This window comes from Macaca thibetana, chromosome 5 (genome assembly GCF_024542745.1).
Source record: "Macaca thibetana thibetana isolate TM-01 chromosome 5, ASM2454274v1, whole genome shotgun sequence".
NCBI classification, from domain to species: Eukaryota; Metazoa; Chordata; class Mammalia; order Primates; family Cercopithecidae; genus Macaca; species Macaca thibetana.
The window spans coordinates 71,350,129-71,374,229 of record NC_065582.1 but is presented as its reverse complement, the minus strand read 5'-3'; the positions used below and the strand labels follow the sequence as shown (position 1 = coordinate 71,374,229).

Here is a 24,101-nt window from a genome sequence, read left to right as displayed (position 1 = left end):
AATTCACTGATGCAAAACTAGAATTTTGTTTTCTCTGTTAACAATTTGATCCTCTGTTAAAACAAACAGTGCTCTTGGAGTATTGGTTGGCTCTTAATAGGAAATTGTAAAAAGTGTTTACCTTTTAGGAAATTGGGCTGGGAAGTAAAAGTTTTCTTTTACCCTGTTTAATCTTGTGCTTTATGTGTCTTTATTAGATCTTTCATTACATTTAAAAAACTGAGTCCTCTCTACTAAAACAGGTTTTTTCATAACTATGTAACTTTCTGTATTTGCCTTTGAAGTCTTTAAGTTCTCCCTCTAGTTAAATGAATAACTATCATTTAAGTGGCCTATGCTTGTATTTTGATCAAGTATTTTAAACTCTTGATATTTTTGACAAACTTTCTGAACTCAAAATTCGAAATTAAGTTTTGTTTCTTGAGCTTGAAACAACTTCTGGATTTTCCGGATGTGCTTTTGGAACATCTCCAAAGGATTTGTCTCTTTCCTTGTAAAAAGACATATTAAACTATTTGGGCTTATTTGATACATTAAATTAATAAGAAGCATTGCCTAATAATCAGTAATGCTAACTTTTTAAAATTGCATTTATATGGACATGTTATTAATATGTATTCCAGGAATTATAAAATCCATAGAAATCAGGTCATATTTTTGGACCTGATAAGAATTTCCAGAACTCTAAGAAAGAAACTGGTTGGCTCCACAAAACTACTAACCCAAACATGAAGCAGAACAGAATTAATTGAATATCAGGAATGTTAAACTAAATTTGGTAGATTTTCATGCTAGGCTGTAAGTGTGTGGCTTTATTATTAAAATATTGCGATTATTAAAATATGCAATTTGAAAGAGCCTCATAAGTTTGATCCAAGTCAAATTACCTATGATAATCTATTTAAGAAACAATGCTGTATACCTGAATTGGAGAAACAAAGGTGATGTTTATGAAGATCTAAATCTAATGCTAAGTGTGATCTCATGAAAAGCCTAGACAACTGCCTGCTGCTTCCAGAGTCTTTAAAGCTTCTATTTTTCCATTAGGTCTACTCTATGACTCATCATAGAATAGATCAAATGATATTTTAAAAATTAAAAATTGGTTTGGTAATTGTTCTAACATTGTGAAAATGATTTATAACCAATATTTGATTTGTCAAATTCATATTCCATAAGACAGTACAAAACTCGGGTGATTAATTTCCAGCACTTGAGGGACCCTTTAAATACTAACCAATGGATTTCATGCAAGTGCTAATTTCAGTGTATGTTTTCTGGTTGTATAGAAACTTTCCCATGAAGAAAGGCTGATTCTATAATAGTAACTAAGAGATTATTACAAAATGTGTTTCCTTTATGGGACATTCCTGGAGAAATCTTCAGTGATAGAAGCATTCATTTCACTGCAGTTAAACAAGGCATTACAAACACAAAGGCATTAAGCAAAGCTAATTGAATCAATTGTATTGTCTTTGTCAAAGATATTAGCAGACTGATGATAATTAGATCTATTCTTATTAGAAAACAGATTGACCCCTAATGAAATAATTAATGAAAGGCCTATACCCCCTAATAATAAAATCATATGTATCTCCTGTTCTTAGAAACTCTGACAAAATTCAGCATTCCAAGACTTGAATGCATTATGCCTAAGTGTCTTTTTTACCACATAAAATAAGCCTTTAAATGGCCCACCAACTAATGACAACCACACCTTTCACAATCTAGAACCTGAAGATTACATCATATGGATATGACACCAGAGAAAGACCACTACTGAATTGCATTGTAAGGGATCATATCAAGTTATTTTACTTTTTTAATTTTGGCTTTTATTTTAGATAGAGGAGGTACATATGTAGAATTGTCGCATGGGTATATTGGATCCAGGTAGTGAGCATAGTACCCAATAGGTAGTTTTTCAACCCATGCACGCTTCTATTCCTCTTCCTTCTAGTAGTCTGCGTGTCTACTGTTCCCATTTTTACGTGCATGTGTGTTCAATATTTTGCTCCCACTTGTAAATGAGAACATGCAGTATTTGGTTTTCGTTCTTACATTAATTTGCTGAGGATTATGGCCTCCAACTCCATCCATGTTGCTGTGAGAAACATGATTTAATTCTTTTTTATGACTGTACGGTATGTCATGGTATATATGTGCCACATTTTCTTTATTCAATTCATCATCAATGGTCACCTAGGTTGGTTCCATTTATTTACTATTGTGAATATCACGACAATGAACATATCTACATTCCTTTGGGTATATACCCAGTAATAGGATTGCTGAGTCAAGTGGTAACTGTTTTAAGTTCTTTGAGAACTCTCCAAACTGCTTTCCACAGTGACTAAACTAATTTATATTCCTACAAACAGTGTATAAGCATTCTCTTTATTCTGCAGCCTCACCAGCATCAGTTGTTTTTTACCTTTTTAGTAATAGCCATTCTGACTGCTATCAGATGGTATTTTACTGTAGTTTTGATTTGCATTTTTTGATGATTGGTGAAGATGAGCATTTTTTTCATGTTTATTGGCTCCTTATATGTCTTCTTTTGAAAAATGTCTGCTCATGTCTTTTGCCCACTTTTTAATGGTGTTATTTGTGGTTTTTGCTGATTGATTTAAGTTCCTTATAGATTCTGGATATTAGAACTTGGTTGGATGCAAAGTTGTGACTATTTTCTCCTGTTATAGAGGTTGTCTGTTTACCCTGTTGGTAATTTCTTTTGCTGTGCAGAAGCTCTTTCATTTAATTAGAACCCACTTGTCAATGTTTGTTTGTGTTGCAATTGCTTTTGGGGACTTGGCCAAAAATTCTTCACCAAGGCCAATGTCAAGAAGGGTATTCCCTAGGTTTGGTTTTCTTCTAGGATTTGTATAATTTGAGGGGTTACATTTAAGTCCTCAATCTATCTTGAGTTAATTTTTGTATGTGCTGAAAGGTAAATGTCTAGTTTTATTTTTCTGCATATGGCTAGTCCATTATCCCAGCATCATTTATTGTACAGGGAGTGCTTTCCCGACTGTTTGTTTTTGTCAGCTATGTTGAACATCACATGGCTATAAGTGTGAGGCTTTATTTCTGTGTTTTCTACTCTGTTCCGTTAATCTATGTGTTGTTTTGTAACAGTATCATGCTGTTCTGTTTACTATAGCCTTATAGTATAATTTGAAGTTAGGCAGTGTTTTGCCTGTGGCTCATCCAAACCAATCCTAAGCATACCAAGTTCTTACCAATCATACGGCAGCAATAATTCAGGTTCTTGAGTCTTGGATCCACATTTCTCTCCTAAAGACAGCCCCTCCAGACTCTTGTGACTACACAGCCATTGGAGACCTCAAAACTAAAACTAGGCAGGGAGGTTTTTCCTCAGAAGCAGGGAACCTCATGTTGGATATGTTACGTGAAACCTAAATCCTTACATGATCTTAAAAATTATCTGCTTTACTCTCTACCAAATTTTACTAATATCGCAACTGCAGTATCTATTCTTTTCTACAGGGTTAGGCTTTCAGATTTAGGTATCCAGATTCCTTGTTTAAATATAACAGAAAGCAGAACCTATAGTATGGGTTTTTCAGTAATATTATACCAGATATTAAATTTAAAAACTAAAATAAATGTATTTTGACCTTTTGCAGACAAATTTATAACCCTAATTCCCTACATGTTGGTAGCCTCCAGTTATGCAATAATTCAGTAATGGAGTCTTGGATAAATATTACTAGTGCTTCCCTACTAATTAGTCCTAATGCATGAGGCATCCCACAGGGAACTGTCTGTTGTGCCTCTCTAAAACATATATTTACATAGAGAATGTAACAATATAATTATCATTTAACCATATGCATGGGCAACTCCATGTATCAATAAGTGAAAAATAAGGGACCACTATGTTTTAGAGATTTTAACAGTATCATTGCCAATCTATAACCAATGAGAAGCTGAACATTGTACACCTTTTAATTTGCACCACAGAATAAAGCAAAATTTGCCAGCAAATGTAAATCCCACCAAATTGGCATCTTTTTGTAGAATGCTTCTTCCTTGACATGGCATACATGTAAATAAAGTCAAGAATCAAAATTTGTCTCAAACATTAGCCACTATAGTTGATTCTACAGTTGCCAGGAAACTTCTTTAAATTATCTTGCTAAATATATCTTTAAATTAAAAATATCTTTAAATTATTTTAGATAACATGACTGCATTGAGCTATTTGTTGGCTGAACTAAGGTGTTAGCAATAGCTAACACCTCCTGCTACATTTAGATAAAAAAATCTGGTATGACAGAAACTCAGTTTCAGGAAATCAACAAAAAAGCTACCTAGTTAAAACAAGATTTTTGCTTCTGTCTCATTTTTTATATATTTGATATTTATATATCTGATTTTGATTGTTTCAATTTGTAAAGTTCATATACTTTAGTTTCTTAGTATTATCCTCTTTAGAGCTGTCATAATAGATTCCTTGGTGCACTGTGGTCTCTCAAGTCTCAAATGCTCTGGATGCAGCCATCCACTATATGTCAAATAGTCTGACTAAAGTTAGAACAATGACAACACAAAAGGTACATAAAACATCATTCAACTAACCTGATGTCGTAAATTGTGAATTCCATAATGAGACCAAACAAATCCATTCTGATGGTGACAGAGTATGGAATCAATGCCCAAGGTTTTGGTCAATCTTTTAAAACTGAGAGGATATCAAAAGGGTGACTTGTTAAAGCAGCCTACCACTGCTTTTGTATTTCGAATTTCTACATCATGAACTACAACCTAATTTGCTAAGTAAACAAACTGCAACCTAACTTAAGAATATATTTTTGTAACAAACTGCTGAGTCTCAGCCAATTATAGAAGCCAAGCTTCAGCCAATCATTGGAGGCAAACTGGTCAGACAATGTACACATAAGGCAAATGCCTCATCATACCATGCCCAAATAATGCAAATGACAAGTTGTCACAAATCAAGCTGTTTTTTTTTACCTCAATTCCTTTTTGTGTCTATGAATACAGCCTGCCCACATTGATGAGTGGGGCTCTCTAAACCTCTCCCGGTTCCGAGTGCTGCCTAATTCATGGATCATTCTTTGTTTAGAAGAGTTTAGAAATAAACTCTTCTAAATTTAATTTGTATAAAGTTTTTATTTTAACAATAGTAACTGAATGAATGAATGAACTTCTTCTTCTAAGGATTAATCTGATATCTATATTAGAAAAATAAGTAATATCAAAAGGTATTTTATTTAGTTTGTAGCCTCAGGCAAACATTCAAATATGATGTGTGATGAGGTGCAGAAATAGTGAATGTAGAAATAAAATAAAAAACTAGCTAAAGAGATGATACTTAGAAGTCTTACATGCTTGTCTTGTGGCTTACACCATTACCTCAATCAGGAGAGCTTAATCTCCTTTCCTTTCCTTTCCCATATCTAATTATTCTAAATCTTAGATAGAGAGACTTAAAGCCTATTTATTCCATTAGGTTTTCTCTGCTCACCAGATTCACATTACTCGTTTTCTTTTCTGAACTTTTTCTAATATGTGTTCACACAGTGGAAACAGCATTAGCTTTAAAGAACAACAGGTCTATGGTAAAACTCAGTCCTGTCAATCACTGTCTCTGTGGCTGTAGGCAATTTTCATAATGTTTCTGACACTCACTGTCTTCATATCTTATAGGATTATTGTCAGGATTAAAATTAATAAAATAGAACATTTAATTCATCTGAACCTTCATGCCTACTGTGCTTAAAATGAAGTCCCTACATATTGGCACTAACTCTTTTTGTCTAAATACTTAAGTTTGCCACTTAACCAAAGTGAGATATTTAATGATGGTCATATAGGTCATGTAGCCTCCATAGCATGGTTTATACTTAATAAGTTCTTGAGTTTATTTGAATTTTTTGAAACTAGTTCATATATGTTTTTATTCTATACTATTTGATTTGAGAAATACTCAGTAATGCCCCAGGCTTGTGGATGTTTAAAGTGTTGGGGTAATGGAAATAATAATGAGTTAATCCAGCACCAAAATCTTGATATTTTTTTCTGAATTCCTTATATGTCATACTGAATACTGAAATTCTGCACAGTAAGGATTAGTTTTTATCAAGTTCTGAGGAATATGACGTATACTAAACTTGAAGGTTTTTAAGGTTGTTTTTCTGCTAATGGTAAGTGAAAAGTTAACATTTGTTATCAAATAAAAGTGTCCTTTGGTTCTAGCATGTGTTTCTTCATTATTCTGTAGCTACATAACTCAACCAAAACTTTTTAGACATTAAGCCACATGCTTTAGTTGATGATAAAAGTGATTGAATTTTGATAAAAAGTACAGATAGTAAAACAATCTACATGTTTCAAAGTTTTTATAAATTTAATATTACAATAAAATATTTAGATATGATGCCAAGATTTTGAAGTATCTTATGTAATGCAAAAGGGTAGAAACTATTGTAAAGCACATTTGTATTTTGCTACAAATTATAATTTGTCTTCAGAAACCTGAAGTGCTTTGGGAGGCCGAGACGGGCAGATCACGAGGTCAGGAGATCGAGAGACGATCCCGGCTAACACGGTGAAACCCCGTCTCTACTAAAAAATACAAAAAAACTAGCCGGGCGAGGTGGCGGGCGTCTGTAGTCCCAGCTACTCGGGAGGCTGAGGCAGGAGAACGGCGTAAACCCGGGAGGCGGAGCTTGCAGTGAGCTGAGATCCGGCCACTGCACTCCAGCCTGGGTGACAGAGCAAGACTCCGTCTCAAAAAAAAAAAAAAAAAAGAAAAAAGAAACCTGAAGTGTGTGCATTTTTTCTTAGTGACATAATGCATATATTCATTTTCCTGCTATCCTATAACTCACTCAGGCATATGAGGATTAAAGTTCTAGTGAGTTGAAACCACATATTTTACTATATTTTGTCAGATTGCTCTTTGCTAAACATCTACAAGGAAATTTATGAAGGCAGGGTGTCTATAAATCATATCAATTAACAGATGAACAAGATTTAAAACTGTGATCAATTATAGTCCCCTTTATTTACAAATAACAAGCTTTATTATGTTTCATTCTAAGCTAGTTAGTTCCTTTTTAAATCAGAAAATTTAAAAATACATTGTATGAAACAGAATAATATAGTTTGTTATTTAGACTGGTAGAAAAATCATTCAAGTGAAAAATTGCACCATCTTGTTACTGTCATATGATTTCTTATTAGCTACTAACCTGCATTGCCCTACAGTGAATAAGGTGCTTCTATACCTTTCATGTCACATTTTGCACAAAAGTTCAGCTTTTCCAAAATGTTAAATGGTATTTGTTGAAAGTTTCTAAAAGAATCATGATTGTTTTTAAGACACAGGGTCTAATTCTGGAGTGCTGTAGCATGATCATAGCTCAATGGTAGCCTCGAATTCCTGGAATCAGGCAATCTTCCCACCTAAGAACCACGAATTTCCGGAGAAGGTTGGCCAATATGAAAACTGTGGCAGAAAGCCTGATGCTCCTTGATGACCTGGGGTCAAGCTCATGTAACCCATTTCCAAAGTCTAAAACATGCTTAGCAACTAATGACAAAATCCCAACTCAAAATACTGGCAGAGTGCACAGGACAGATATTACATGAATCTGTACAGAATTCATTAACTATATATTTAAACTACAACTGTTTTAATAAAAATAGAAAAGTGAAGATGCTATGTAAATATCATTGGTGAATTCCAAAGCAAAAATTTTGGAAACATCAATACTTTTTAATTGAAGTATTGATGTAGAAGGTGAAGGGTTTGAGATTTAGCTTTATAATGCATATTGCATTTTAAAAACAGTCATAGGCCATTCTTAGAAGAATAGGAAGTGTCTGTGATTATAAGATGCTGCATTATATGCCCAATAGTAAACCAGATAAATATGGACCCTGCTCTTGAACTCGACATATACTAGGAAATATAAATATTAAAAAATTTAGTTACTCTTATTTCAAAAGAGGGAACACTGTTTTAGAAACAAAAAGTAGGGAGGAATACTGGCTTGTTGTGCTGTTCATTAAATCGGCTGCACTACACTATACTCATACGTAAGCTTTTACATACAACCTTGGAAGGAATGTGTATGCATCAGCGGGAAGAGGAGTACTCTCCACTGGTCAGACAAAACATTCAAATAAAACCTGGCCATAAATATGCTGGAAGTCATTGTAGGCAATACATTAAGAGATTTAGGGGAGTCAGAAGATAGCGTCTGACAAGAAAGACCACAAATTCAGTTTTTAAATGTTGATTATGAAGTAACACAACATATAAGTGAAAATGTCCATGGAAAATCTGGGGAGGGAGAGCATGCCCAAGGATCAGAAAAAGGTTGGAAATGTGGATCCATATTTAAACATCATCTGTAAATACATAGATAAAGAACATGTCAGTGATTACAAGAAAAGGGAATAGAAAGAAAATAGAAAGCTTTGTCTAGTTCTTATAAAAATACTATAAAATAAAAAGGAGTTATGTGTACTCCAGCACAATGTTTTCACTCAAGAATCCCTTATCACCTGTTGTGTTTGCACTGAATATGCCATAATTTTAAGATACTTCTACCCTATTCAGCTAATCATCAAAATTAAAACTGGTTGTATACCAGGTTGAAAACGTATTATTTCTATTTCATAATAAATGCCATTGTAAGCTATAAAAAACAAATTCTAACATATACTTACCTAGTAAATACATATGAACTAAATTTATAGCAAACAAATGCACTCAAATAAATACACCCTAAAACCTACGCTCTGTATTGGTCTGAGTTATGGAAAAGGTGATGTCCCAAAGACTGAAAATAATCTCAGACAAGGCACTACAGACCACTATTGATAGGGACAGGAGGCAGACAAATTCTAAGCAGAAAAGGGCAGGTCCTTGATGAAGTCCCACCCTCAAGCCACAAAGCCTGAGACCATGGCACAAAGTGAGAACTTATATCCGTGTTTTCCTGCTCAAATGTTGCCTTTTTCAAAACAATGCATAGTCCACTCTGTCCCCCATCCTGTGCCTATAGAAACCCCAGACTCAGCTGGCAGAGCAGGGAAAAGCAGCTGGACGTCAGAGACTACGGCTGGATGTTGGAGAGAAGCAGCTTGACTTCAGAGAGACAGTTTGGCAAGGTAACTTCGGAAAAGAATCTGGCTGGAAATGGCCAGACTTCAGGGAAAGATTACCTTACTGCCCCTTTTCCTTTTCAGTTCCCCTTCCTGCTGACAGCCACTTTCACTAGCAATAAAATCCTCTGCATTTACCGTCCTTCACTTTATTCCTCTGACCTCATTTCTCCTGGACATTGAACAAGAGCTCGGGAGCCATGAGTGTGGATACAAAAGGCTGTCACACTGACCCTTTGCCAAAAATGCAGAGAGTCCACTGAGCTGTTAATGCTTAAGCCATTCGTAGATGGTAGAGCTGAAAGAGCACAGTAACACTCCCACTGGGACTTCAGGGATTGTTGGGGCACCCCCTTTATGCTTCTGTGGGGCCTGTGTGCTGTTCGTTCCTGCCAGGACCCAAAAGCGCTTGCCCCAGCTCCTGCACTCTCTCACCTGCATGCTCCCTCCCACAAGGGATGTGAGACAGCAGGTCCAATTGAGCAGAGTTCACCCCTGCCAGTGCCAAGGCAGCCAGCTGGTTCCAGCACTCATACACCTCATACACTCCAGTTTCCACCTTGTTCACTCACGCACTCCCTCCCACAAGGAGTTGAGAGCTGTGGATTGAGTAAACGAGGCAACCTTGTTGTGCGTCCCATGAAGGGGTCAGGAAAATATCCTGCTTCACTAATAACAAAAGACTTTTAGCTATATATATTCCAGCAAACCAAGACAAAAACCAAAATTAACAGGTAAAAGCATGATAAAAAGGAATTTCAGTTGGTAAGAAAAACTGTAAAGCCAAGCAAAGTAACTATATCTACTACCGGAATAAGAAAAATGATATAAAAAATAATTTAAGCAAAATGATATATATATATAGTGTCCAGATTATATGTTCAAAATTGGTAAGTCAGAGACAGTTGGAAAAAATAAATTAGACAGATCATTTCACGTTACTTCATTATTTGTAAATAGTCTTTCATTCTTATTAGGTAGAGAAAGTAAGGTTCAAAAATCAATCTAACTAAAATGATGTTTTTCCAAATAAAAGAAAAAACCTCATTTGGCAAAATCTAGGACTAAATGATTGGGTTGGGGAAGAAAGAACGTTAAAATCAGGAAAATAATTCAGTTTAATATTTATCTGATGTTGAATCCGAGAGAAGCCTTTCTAAAATTAAATGCAAATCCATAAAAAAGAAAAAAAAACAGTAGATATGATTGCAGAAATTTTTAAAACTGTGTATCTAAAATAATAAAACATTACATTGAAAGGTAGATGACAATCTGAGGGAGATTATACAATGTATACAAGGCATATAAAGATAATATATACATTATATAAACATATATTTATTTAAAATATATATTTCATATTAAAGTCTTATAATTGCTTTTTTAAAAGTTGTGGGAGGTGGAGAAAGATGGCCAGAGCCCTCCAGCGATTGCCCCTCCTGCAGGAAAAGCAAATTGAACAACTATCCACACCAGAAAGCACCTTTATAAGAACAAAAAATTAGGTGAGAGATCACAGTACCTGGTTTTAACATCACATCAAGGAAAGAACTACTTAAGAGGGTAGGAAAAACAGTCTTGAATTGCCAAGATCACCTTCCCTCATCCCCCTTCAGCAACCTCATGACACAGAGAGAATCTGGAGAATCTGTGTCCTTGGAAGAGAGAGAGTGCAGACATTATGGGACTTTGCATTGAAATTCAGTGCTAACTTGTCATAGTGGAAAACAACAGAGGGTAGAATTCAGTCAGTATCCAGAAAGGGAGCACTTAGATCAGCCCTAGCCAGAGGGGAATCATTCCATCCCAGCAGTTGGAACCTGAGTTCTAGCTAGACCCACCACAAAGGGCTAAAGTGCTCTGGGGTTTGAAATAAACTTGAAAGGCAGTATAAGCCATGAGAATTGCAATTCCTGAGCTAGTCCTGCAGCTGTGCTGGGATCAGAACCAGTGGATTTTGGGTGCACACAACCTAGCGAGACACCAGCTGGGTTGGCCAAGGGAGTGCTTGCATCACCCCTCCCACAACCACAGGCAGCACAGCTCAAAGTTCTGTGAGAGACTCCTACTTGAGGAGAGGAAACGGAAGTTTAAAAAGGACATTGCCTTGCAACCTGGATACCAGCTAAGCCACAGTAGAACAGGGCACCAGGCAGAGCCCTAAGACCTTATTCTGGGTTCTAGCTCCTGGACTTTTCTAGACACATCTTGGGCCAGAAGGGAACTGGCTGCCTTGAAGAGAGGGATCCAGTCCTGGCAGGATTCATCACCTGCTGACTAAAGAGTGCTTTAAGCCTCAAGTAAACATCAGAAGTACCCACGCCGTATTCAACACAGTTCTTGGGTGAGACCCAGGGCCATGTTGGTTTCAGGTGTAACCCAGCCCATTCTCAGCTGTGGTGGTCACAGAGAGACACTTCTTCTGCTTGAGGAAAGTAGAGGGAAGAGTAAAGGGGACTTGTCTTGCAGCTTGGGCACCAACTCAGCCACAGTGGAGTAGAGAACCAAGCAGGATCCTAGAGTTCCCAGTTCAAGGCCTTGGCTCCTGGGTGAAACTTCTGGACATGCTCTGAGGTAGAAGGGAGCCACTGCCCTGAAGAAAGAGACCCAAGCCTGGCAGCATTTACCACAAGCTGACTGAAGAGACTTTGGTCTTTGAGTGAACATCAGCAGTAGCCAGGCAGTACTCACTGTGGGCCTTCTACACGAGGAAAGAAGAGGGAAGAGTAAGAAGAACTTTGTCAAGTGTCTTTAGTGCCAGCTTAGCCACAGTAGAATAGAGAACAGAGTAGATTCTTAAGTTTCCTGACTCTAGGGCCTGGCTCCCATATGGCATTTCTGGAACTGCTCCGGGCTGGTGGGGAGCTTGCCAACTTGAAGGGAGGGACACAAGCCTGACTCTTTACCACCTGCTGACTGAAAAACTCTTGGACCTTGAATGAACACCAATGGTAGCCAGTCAGTGGTCACCACAGGCCTTGGGTGAAACCCAGTGTTGTGCTGGTTTCAGGTCTCAATCAGTGCAGTCCAAGTTATGGTGGACACAGAGGGACTTGGGTCACCTCTCTCCCAACTTGAGGCAGCTCAGCACACAGAGAGAAAGACTCTGTTGGTTTGAGGTAAGTAAGGGAGAAAAAAGTCTCTGCCTGGTAATCCAGGGCATTTTCTTGGATCTTGCCCAAGACCATCAAGACACTGCTTCTACAAGTTTGCAAGAATCACAGTGTTACTGGACTTGGAGTAACCACTAATGCAGATATGACTGCAGTGACAAAGGACTTAGATCACAACACTCAATTCCCTTTGAATACTTGGAAAGCCTTCCCAAGAAGGAGTACAAACAATCCCAGACTGTGAGACTACAATAAATACCCAAACATCGACAAATATTCACAAGCATCAAGACTACCCAGGAAAATGTGACCTCACTAAACAAACTAAATAAGGCACCAGTGACTAATCCCGGAGTGACAGAGAAATGTAATTTTTCAGACAGAGAATTTAAAAATAGCTGTTTTGAGGAAGCTCAATGAAATTAAAAATAACATAGAGAAGGAATTCAGAATTCTATCAGATAAATTTAACAAAAAGATTGAGATAATTTAAAAATATGAAGCAGAATTTCTGGAGCTGAAACACTGAATTGACAAACTCAAGACTGCATCAGAATCTCTCAACAGCAGATTGGATAAAGTGGAAGAAAGCATTAAGGACAGTCCATTTGAAAATACATAGTCAGAGGAGACAAAAGAAAAAATAATGAAAAGAAATAAAACATGCCAACAAAATCTAGGAAATAGCCTCAAAATGGCAAATCTAAGAGTCACTAGCCATAAAGAGGAGGTAGAAAGAGAGATTGGGGCAGAAAGTTTATTAAAATAGATAATAACAAAGAACTTTCAAAACCTAGAGAAAGATATCAGTATTTCCAAACTCACTCTATGAGGCCAGTATTATCTTGTTACCAAAGTCAGACAAAGACGCGTGAAAAAAAAAGAAAATTACAGGATAATATCTCTGACGAACATTGATGAAAATGTCCTCAAAGAAATACTAGCAAACTAAATTCAACAACATGTTAGAAAGATCATCCTTATGATCAAATGGGATATATCCCACAGATGGTCCAACCAGCATATGCAAATCAATGAATGTGATACATCATATCAACAAAATGAAGGGTAAACCCACATGATCATTTTAATTGATGTTGAAAAAACATTCCATAAAATTCAACATCCTTTATGATAAAAACCCTCACAAAACTGGGTGTTAAAAAAACCATAACTGAACACAATAAAAGCCATACACAACAGACTAACAGCTAGTAGCATTCTCAATAGGGAAAACTGAAAGCCTTTCCTCTAAGAACAAGACAAGGATGTCAGTTTTCACCATTATTATGCAACATAGTACTGGAAGTCCTAGCTGGAGCAATCAGACAACAATACAAATATAGGGCATCCAAATTGCAAAGGAGAAGTTAAATTATCCTTGTTTTCAGATGATATGATCTTATATTTGAAAAAACCTAAGTTCCAACAAACAAACTATTAGAGCATACAAAAATCGGTAGCATTTCTATATGCCAACAACAAACAACCTAAAAAGAAATGAAGAAAGTAATCCTAATTAAAATAGCTACAAAGAAAATAAGATACCCAGGAATAAACTTAACCAAAATGTGGTTACAATGAAAACTGTAAAACACTGATACAAGAAATTGAAAAGGACACACAATAAAAGGAAAAATATTCCATATTTGTGGATTGGAAGAATCAATATTGTTAAAATAATTTTACTATTCCAAGCAATCTACAGATCAATACAACCCCAATCAAAATACCAATGACATTCTTCACAGAAATAGAGCACACAATTCTAAAATATATATGGAATGACAAAAGACCCAGAATATCCAAAGCCATCCTCAGTAAGAAGAATAAAACTGGAAGAATCAAATTACCTCACTTGAAATTACATTATAGAGCTATTATAACCAAAACAGCATGGTACTGGAAATAGCAAGACACATAGACCAATGTAATAGAATAGAGAACCCAGAAACAAATTCACACATCTGCAGGCAACTCATTTTCAAAAAAGGTGTCAAGAACGTACATTGGGAAAAGAATTGTCTCTTCAATAAGTGGTGCTGGGAAAACTGGATATCTATAAGAAGAATGAAACTAGACCCTTATCTCTCACCATAAACAAAAATCAAATCAAAGTGGATTAAAGACTTAAATCTAAGACCTCAAAAAATGAAACCACTACCAGGAAATGTTGAGAAAACTCTCTAGGACATTGATCTGGGTAAAGGTTTCTTGAGCAATATTCCACAAGCACAGGCAACCTAAGCAAAAATGGACAAATGGAATTACATCAAACTGATAAACTTCTGCACAACAAAGGAAACAACCAACAAAGTAAAGAGAGAGACAACCCACCAAATTGAAGAAAATATTTGCAAACTATCCAGCTGACAAAGGATTAATAACCAGAATATATAAAGAACTTAAACAACTCTATAGGAAAAACATCTAACAATCTGATTTAAAAATTTATTCTCAAAAGAAGACACATGAATTGCCAACAGGTTTATGAGAAGGTGGTCAACATCATTGATCATCAGAGTAATACAAATCAAAACTACAATATTATTTCACCCCACTTAAAATGGTTTTTATCCAAAAATGAACAATAATGAACGCTGGCAAGGATGTGGAGAAATGGGAACCCTCATACACTGTTGGTGGAAATGTAAATTAGTACAGCCACTATGGAGAACAGTATGGAAATTCCTCAAAAAACTAATAGTACAGCTATCATACGACCTAACAATGCCACTGTCAGGTATATACCCAAAAGAAAGAAAATCAGTATATCAAAAAGATATCTGCACTTTCATGTTTATTGCAGCATTATTCACAATAACCAAGATTTGGAAGCAACCTAAGTGTCCATCAACAAATGAATGGATAAAGAAGGTGTGGTACATATACACAATGGCGTACTGTTCTGCCATTAAAAATAGTGAGATCCCGTCATTTGCAGCAACATGAATGAAAGTGGAGGACATCATGTTAAGTGAAGTAAGCCAGGCACAGAAAGACAAACTTCACATGTACTCATTTATTTGTTGTAGCTAAAAATTAAATGAAATTGACTCATGGAGAGAGAGAGTAGAATGATGGTTTCTAGAGGCTGTGAAGGATAGTTGGTGGGGGATGGTTCACAGGTACAAAAATATAGTTAGATAGAATAAATACGATTTAGTATTTGATAGCACAACAGGGTGATTACAGTTAACAATAATTTATTATACATTTTAAAATAACTAAAACAACGTAATTGAAATATCTGTAACATAAAGAAATGATAAATGCTTGAGGAGATGCATACCCCACTTACCCTGATGTGATTATTACATATTATATGTCTATATGAAAATATTTCATGTACCCCGTAAATATATATACCTACTATGTACCCATAAAAATAAAAATTTAAAATTTAAATAAATTACATAACCCCCAAAAAATCCTATTGGATAAATCAAGAATGATGCATATAAAAGGAATTTACAAAAGTTAAAATTATAATTGACCAATCTGTATTGTCTTATTATTTAATCAAAAAACATCAGATCAATAAATTAATGAGGTGTTTTTATTCCTTAATATTTGTGAAATTAAAATAATAATAATGAACATTCTATCCAGTGTAAGCAAGGACACAAATTTTAAGATCCTATACTGGTAAATTTCTATAATATTTTTAGAATTTATTTCTCAATATACATTAATGGCCTTTATTTTGATTTGAAAATTTTATTTATAGGATTTTATACTATTAGAATAACCAGACTCTCACTGTAATAGTATTACAATGTCAGTGACTACAAAATGATAAAACATTATGAACAACCTAAATGTCCAATGATGGGAGATGATTTGAATATTATAAATCAATCAAAGAATACTATGCACCCTTAAATATCATTTCATACTAGTAATATCATATATAACTGAACTATGTTTTAGTGAAACTGTATTACAGTAGTGCAAAACTTGCAAGAGTTGGTTGATCTGGCTCCACAGACCATTAATTTTCCCCTATCAATTTACCAGTGGACATGTAAATTTGAGAGAATAAATTCATCTGGGTGGCTCATACAATATCAAAAGTGAAAAATAAGCTGAAAAAATTAGAATGAAAAGAGAAATTATAACTGCCTTAATGATTGCCTACAGTTCTACCAATAACATACATTTTATCTAGCTTTGCAATAAATTAACACATGCATAGATGGTAGGATTAGCATTGTTCTTTGGCAATCTCTCTATGTGACTTTCAGATATATTTGGACTGAATACACAGAAGTGATTCAGCTAGGACGCCACCACAAAATAATTCAGTCAGATCATTTCAGAAGTCAATGTGTTCTGCTACTTTTTTGACTAATATTACTTGGAATACATTTTGTCAAAATTCTAGTTTTTAGATTGACTGGGAATTTTGCCCAATCACATTCACAAGGTTTTGCATCACCCACTTGCCCAAAAGCCCAGGGACCCAAGCCTGCAAAGATTACCATGCACCAGCTTCATCAATCATTTTGACAGCCACTGGGCTGGATCAGAGACCCATAACAAGTTACATTCTTTAGGAAAATCAACTCAGTACAAAACTATTAAGGAGAAAGCTTTTCATCTTCACTGAGTCTGCCTATTATGTTTTTATGCTTTTTCTCATAAAAAGAGAAAATGAAATCAGTAAGTACAATGACAGGTAAAGACAGGTAAAAGTGACAATCTGTCAACTTTTACTCTTCTTACAACACTTTTAAATCCTATCTGTCCTTTCTAAATCTTGTGTTTCAGGAATATTACATTTTCCATGTTTTTTAAACTTACATAATAGCTGTTTTAATTTATTTATTAGCTCCTCTAAACAAGTCAGATTGAAGATAGCTTGAAAATACTGTTTTGTTTCCTGGCACTGAATCCTCATTATCACATTTGTAGTTTACAGGCTTCATGACTAAGTTAATATATGTTAATTTTAGTACATATAAATTGTTATGAAAATAGTTTAAGAAAATAGATGAGAAATCATAAATCCATTTAGATAAAGTGTGAGTTATTTCTTTAATTATGAAATAGTTTTTGGCTTCTCGTAGTCAACCAAAACGACTCTTATCTGAAAAGTAAAATTGCCAATTTATCCAGTAAGGAACAATTAACTAATGTGCTGGAAACGCCTTTTAATTTTCACCGAAGTAGAAGATTTTCATTGTTTGCACTTAAAGCTCAGGACAGGATATACTGTTTTTTCTCCTAGAATATTTGAGACAAAATTATCTTTTAAAACGTGGCATAAGCAAGTTATTACACATAAAGAGAACTTTTGAATATTCCTTTCCTCAATATTATTATAACTTTAAGTATTATTAACATCAAATAATATTAGTACTTAAGGTATTTTTCTCTCCTTTGGTTTTAAAATTTTCTGAAGCCAGTATACTTTATCAAAATTATTAGTTTTAATATGTTTTTCTGGTAATAAGGCTACTTGGAACTCTTCAACTATGTATGTTTTTAAATTATGTTTTACACTGATAAAAACTACTTAGTGGCCTAGGATTAAATTATTCTACTTATTTGAGAACTTCAATTATTTCAAACATAGACCTATCCTGAAGCACACTTTTAATGAATGGTCAAAGTTGTAGGAGATGGAGCAGGGGAAATTCTCCTGATTCTGAATGATTCACCTTTACAACCACATAGAGTGGCAAATATAATTGCTTTAATGAGCTTGTATGATTTTTTAAAAATCTTATTGAGTACTTTGATGGAGTGAGGGAATAAGTAATAGATTTTAAAAATAACCTTAAAATATAATTTGAACAAATACCTCAGTAGAAAAGCAAAAATATGTTTAATAATCGTAGTGAAGGAACAAATAACTTTTAAAATAACTAATGTTAATTACAGTTCAGGTTTCTTGACAGTCTTTTGAAAAACTGCAAGTGGTACTTGCTGTGGAAGAAACGCAATCTCCTGACAGTCTGCTTTCACAGTCATTGCTTGTGGGCTTTATTGTTAATAGAGTCACTTTGGTTACTGTCATTATGTCTTTCCAAGCTTTGACTCTGCCAGCAAGTATCGATCTGCAAATGAGCTACCCAAGGACAATGGCATCATTAATTGCTAAGTGATCTGAAAAACAATTAGAGACCTCCAGGCTCATGTACAAATGGATAGTCAGAGCTGTCAGCCTAATCAGATACGGTTGTGCTTGCCTGTGGACCAGTTGGACTCCTCAGAAATGTCCTCCACATCTGTCAGTTTCCCACTTCTCACAATAAAGCACATGTCAAATCTCATAATTCTAGCTTCTTGTTTTCTAAGAAATCTTTGTGCATATACATAAGCAAGAATCATATTGGCTCAACATAGTCCTTCAGAGGGAGCTCAATTAGAAGCCAGGCTCAGAAAAAATATTAAGAATTCATGAGTGTAAGAAAGGTTCAATATTGATGTGAGTTGAAAAGGATAATGCAGTAGTAAAATCTAAAAATTATTAAAAGCCATGCATAGGTGCTATTGGCATCATAATTTCTGACCAAAATCAATGCACCACCATTCTAGAAATAGGCACACCATTATTTCCCACTATAGGCAAAAACACAATTACATTCAGCTTAAAGTTTAAAATCTCAAAAATTTTGCATAAGAATTTAATTAATTGTAAAGAATTGTGACACCTACCTTTGAAGTTAACATACAAATATCATTGCATTGGTTTCTTAAATAATAACCATTATAATTGTTTCTCTCATTTTGATGACATAGATAAAAAAATATTTTATAATATAAACAGCAAAAGGATCACATACATGTACATGGTTTAAAATTTTGTGTGTAATTCTGACATCAAAGTATGCAGTTTTTAAATCCTGTCCTTCAACTTCATTAGTTCACCTATTTAAAAAATGTTAAAAATTTACCAATTACTATCCTTTATTCCATCATCTTCTATTATTATTTACTTTGTTAGTACCTATTATATTTATCTTACAAACTGACCTATGAGAGCACAGAGGACTTATTTTATTAATAGTAAATTATCTACACAAATCCTAACCAAGTACAAATGCATAATTTATTTATTTAAAAAATATTTATTGCACAGCTAACTAAGATCAAGTTTTGTCCTAGCCTGGAGACATCAGTGGCAAACAAGAAAATGGGTCTACAGTGACAGATATGATTCAATTGGATGAAAATCTATAGATAAATTTGTGCAAGTAGCTTGCTTGCATTGTGTTTTTGTTCATTCTAACCTTTTTTTTTTTTTTTTTTTTAAACAAAAGATGCAGTATACAAGAAGACCATGAACCTGTGATTTGGGAAACCTGAATTTGGGAAGTCTGGACTCTCACCCCTGACACTAGCTAGCAGTTGAATTTAGGAGAGTCACTTAAACTATTTGTTTCCCATGTGGCTTAGTAGGAAATAATAAAAATTCAATTCAAGTTCTTTCAAATAATTAAACTCACAGATAAAATAAGAATTTCCACCAAACTACTAAGATTTCTTTAATATATAAATATTGCTATAGGAAGTATGGATTTTAGAACAATTTTTATGGGAATAAAATAAATAGCTAATAAATTTGGAATTTGTTTTATATTTAGGCACTTTTTTATGTGTTTTACATGCATCTATCTTATTTAATGATTTTAACAGTGCTACAACTGAAAACTAGTCAGGTGTAGACTGAAGCTTCACTCAAAGAATTTAGGACAGACCCCAGTTTATTTAAGTTCTTCCCATTAAAGTAAAAACTCCATCACACAACCTCATTTCTAAATAAGTTACTTTGTCTTTGTCATTTTTATCTTTTCTTAACATTTTTATTAAAATTATCAAACACATAAAAACAGAGAGAATATTATGTTCCCATATATATATATATGCAGTCATCACCAAGCTCTCTCCTCTGAACTATTTTAAAGCAAATCCCAGACATTATACTATTCCACTGTAAAATATCATTATCACACCTAAAGAAAATAAAAATAACTCAATAATGTCATTTAATACATATCTACTAAGCTTCAAATTTCCCTAATTGTCTCATAATGTTTTTAGCAATTAGTATTCAAACCAAAGTATACATTTTCATCTTTCAATATCCTTTGTATGATCTTCAGTCTTTCCACTCTACTACTAATTTTGTTAATAACTCATTATTTTCCCATTTCCTCATTTCACACTTCCAGCAACTCTTTTATCTTAATATAGGAATGGCCAGTCTTTCTCTGATAATTCGACTGTATTGCTATGCTGTTGGAATCCAATATAGTTGGACTAGGACTCTGTCCTGTCACCGTTAGAGAGAATAACAATTTACTATTTGATGATCACTCTTAACTATGACTAATGGAGTTACAGATCTTTTATGCAAAATGGTCAATAATTTACTTTTCTAGATCAATCTCAACAACCTATCGAACTAGGTCTATTATTGAGTTATAGTATATTTTTTCAATAAAAATATTTGTAACAAATGCTTAAGTGCTCAAAAATAAAGAAGAAAATAAAGATTATTTTAATTTATCCAGCCATATTAGAGAAAACTATAATTGTCATTTTATTATCTTCTATTGTCTTAGCTACATAACTACATAGTAAACAGAAAGAGAGAGCCAGGAATAAAAGATAGTGACAGAATTATAGTTATGAGAACTAACTCTAGATTTAGGTAATACTAATTCAAACTCTGCTTTAAATAATTATTTGCTTTTTAATCCATAAACCTTAATCTCTCTGAACATCAGTTTCCTCACCTCAAAAAATGAAAATAATGATAGTATTTTATTATTAGGCAGTTTAAAAATACATGTAGTATGGCAGATAAGAATGTTAGTCCACTCCTCATACTGTATAAATTTGATTCTAGGCTTTATTATTTACTAACTGGACAACTTACGTATGCCTTCCAAATGTGAACTTTCTCACTTGTCAAGTGGAACGGATAATAATATATAAATGAATATTTTATGGAGAATTTGAAAAAGTCTGTGATGTTTAAAATACATTTTTAAAAAACTCTCACTTCAGACCATTGCTTATTTGAGATCTCTGATTATTCTCTTTCTACCAAATCTATAATATTTTAATAACCATGAATTCAATTATATTACCGATTCAACAAGGGAAAATCATTTAGTACATATGGAACCTAAAATATAAAAAGCTCTTGCAATCTTTGTTCACTTTGTTTACATTTCATAATTTTTAGCAAAACTAGTGACCAGTCTGACGTACTAAAATATAAGTTTATAACAGTTACCTATCTAAGAACTCTCCTGCCACTGTATGAAATAAATACATATCACTGAGACCTTTGTGGATATAAAAAAATGCTCTTTAGCCTTGCACCTGTCTAAATGAAAATAAAATATTTGAGAATTTCCACGACTTAAACCCACTTTCAGACTTACAAAAGCCATTTTTCTGTCCCTCTAGAAAAGTAGTATACAAAACAGCTACAATAAACAGCTTTTGGCTTTGATTTTTATTAAAATGGAAACATAATCAAAAGACTCCCTTGGGGTCAGAAATAATTCTTTTCATAATCCACAATAATCATTTTTCTGTCTGATCTAACTGCCTTGATCATTAGAAAGAAATTATAAAATGTGAGACAAAAATAGATATTTATATTTAGGGTTTCAATCTACATAAATGCTTCTGTGTTAAATTGCTTTTGTCTAGTACACAAGGAGGACAGTAAGAAGTACTTCTATAAATAACTGATTATTTTAAATAATTTTACATATGTTCTAGAAGAATAAAAATACTTTGCTTTTAAAAAGATAATCTTTCAAGAAAGGACATTAAATACACTCAAGCGATTTTTTTAATGCAACTTCAGAAAGCCATTCAGAATCCCAGGAAAGAGAATTCATGGAGCCCCTAGGGTGGAATCCCAGATATGACACCTCTGGTTTCCACCTGGACAGTTCCATTAACACATTTGAAACACAGGTGCCTCCTGAGATTCAGCAGGCTGTTTTGTCTCACTGACTTCATCTTTTCCATTTGACAGCCATCCTTTGAGATCCAGGCCTGGGATGTGTCCAAACGACAACATAATATTACTTATATTAACTACGACACAGGAAAGAATGTGCTCTAAAGAAATTAAAATGTGTAATATAATTAAACAAATGTATTATATCCAAAGGATTTAGAAAATAATATAAAGCTTAACAACTCAAGATTAAAGCAAGCAGTATCCCAGGCAAGCAAGTTTGTGTATATGACTGAACTGGGCAAGTGACTCACCCAAAAGGCAGAAAACGTCAGGCGTGGTAGAAGAGAAAAGAAAAGGCTGCTTTATGGTATTAGCCGGATCAGTAAGAAACCTGCAGTGATGTAAGGGAAAGCAGATGGTACACACTGGCTACACTAACAACAGCAAAACAACATCTAAAAGTGACACTCCTACTGCCTTTTTTCCCTTCCTTTCTCCATTCAGTCCAAATTGTCTGGGAATTTTCTCCTACCACTGAGACAAAAATACAAGGTTTTTAGAAAATTTTACAATGCTTCTCTCCCCTATTTACAATAAAGAGTGAGGGATTTTTAGTAGAATATGTGTTCTTACAACTAGAAAACTAATGTTTATTTTCAAATGAATTTACAAGTTTTACTGAATAATGATAAGCAAAATCTATGGTATAGTATGTCACTTGACCTAATATAAATTGTTATGTGTTCTTAAAACTTTTCTTATGTGACTAGCCATTAGGGTAGCTTGATTTGAACCTCTCCCTTATGTGAATGAGGAGTCAAAACTTTTTAAACCTCCTCTAACAATAATCTAGTCATCCTGTATCCAGGCCTGGTATACACAGAAAAACGATAGCATTGCAAAATGATGTCCTATGCTTTGAATGTCATTGTTGTGTTTTCCCTCCAAGATTCTACCTCTCTCAAACTAAAAAAAAATTAAACCTCTCTCTACCTCTCTGAAACTAAAAACAAATTTAAAAATAAAAAAAAAGTCTCTGAAGTATAGAAAAAGAGTAAAATATCTGCAGTATTAATGCATAAAGAGTTGACACATGTAAAAAAGTTTGCACATGGGTATAATAGAAATATCTGCATGACTTTATTATGTTTCTGTTTATTCAATTCCACATATGATTCAAATTACAGGCCTACTATGAAGGGCAGTTGGGAAGTCAACAAGAGGTTAGGTAATTTTTTATTGTCATGGCAGATGGTAAAGCAATAAATGAAGTTAGAGTGTTTTAAGGTCCTAGTGATATTAGAGTAATAATAATAATTTATAGGAAATACCATTAAATCAAAAATGTATATTGTGACCTCTAAAATATTCAGAAAAAGAATAATAAGAAATGTATGACTAACAGGCTAATTTTGTGGATAGATGGAGAAAGATTAAATAACAAAATATTTGCATTTGGTTAATTCAAAGAAGACAAGAAAGAAGAGAAATGAATAGTAGATAATATATGAGACTAATAGGAGAAAAGTAATTTATAACTTTAAACAGAAATATATCTGCAATTATATTAATATAAAATAAACTATTTCAGAAAAGAAAAATAATTAGGCCATATTAAAGAAATAAATATAAGCTATTTATGAAGCATATCTTAAATATAAGGCTACATAAAGTTTGAAAGCAAAAGTAAAAATAAAGGCTCTAAGTAAAAGAAAAATGTTTATGGTTTTACTAATATCAAACAAAGTGGACATTGAGACAATATTATTAGGGATAAAGAAAGAAATTTTAAAATTTGTATAAAGCAGTTAATCTACTTGGAAAATATAAAAATTCTAAATCTTTATTAATCTAATAATTTAGCTTCAAAGTGTATT

The 24,101-nt window shown here is 33.9% G+C and overlaps 2 long non-coding RNA genes across 5 annotated transcripts in view; one reads left to right on the top strand and one right to left on the bottom strand.

Moving 5' to 3' along the window:
* The window catches only part of LOC126955611 (uncharacterized), a 132,119-nt gene extending 109,491 nt beyond the window's left edge, over positions 1 to 22,628 (bottom strand). The window contains exon 1 of the long non-coding RNA XR_007726000.1: positions 22,536 to 22,628. This is a non-coding gene — a long non-coding RNA (uncharacterized LOC126955611). The remainder of the gene's footprint in view (positions 1 to 22,535) is intronic.
* LOC126955609 (uncharacterized) overlaps positions 1 to 24,101 on the top strand; it is a 72,144-nt gene that overhangs the window by 3,859 nt on the left and 44,184 nt on the right. The window lies entirely within an intron of this gene.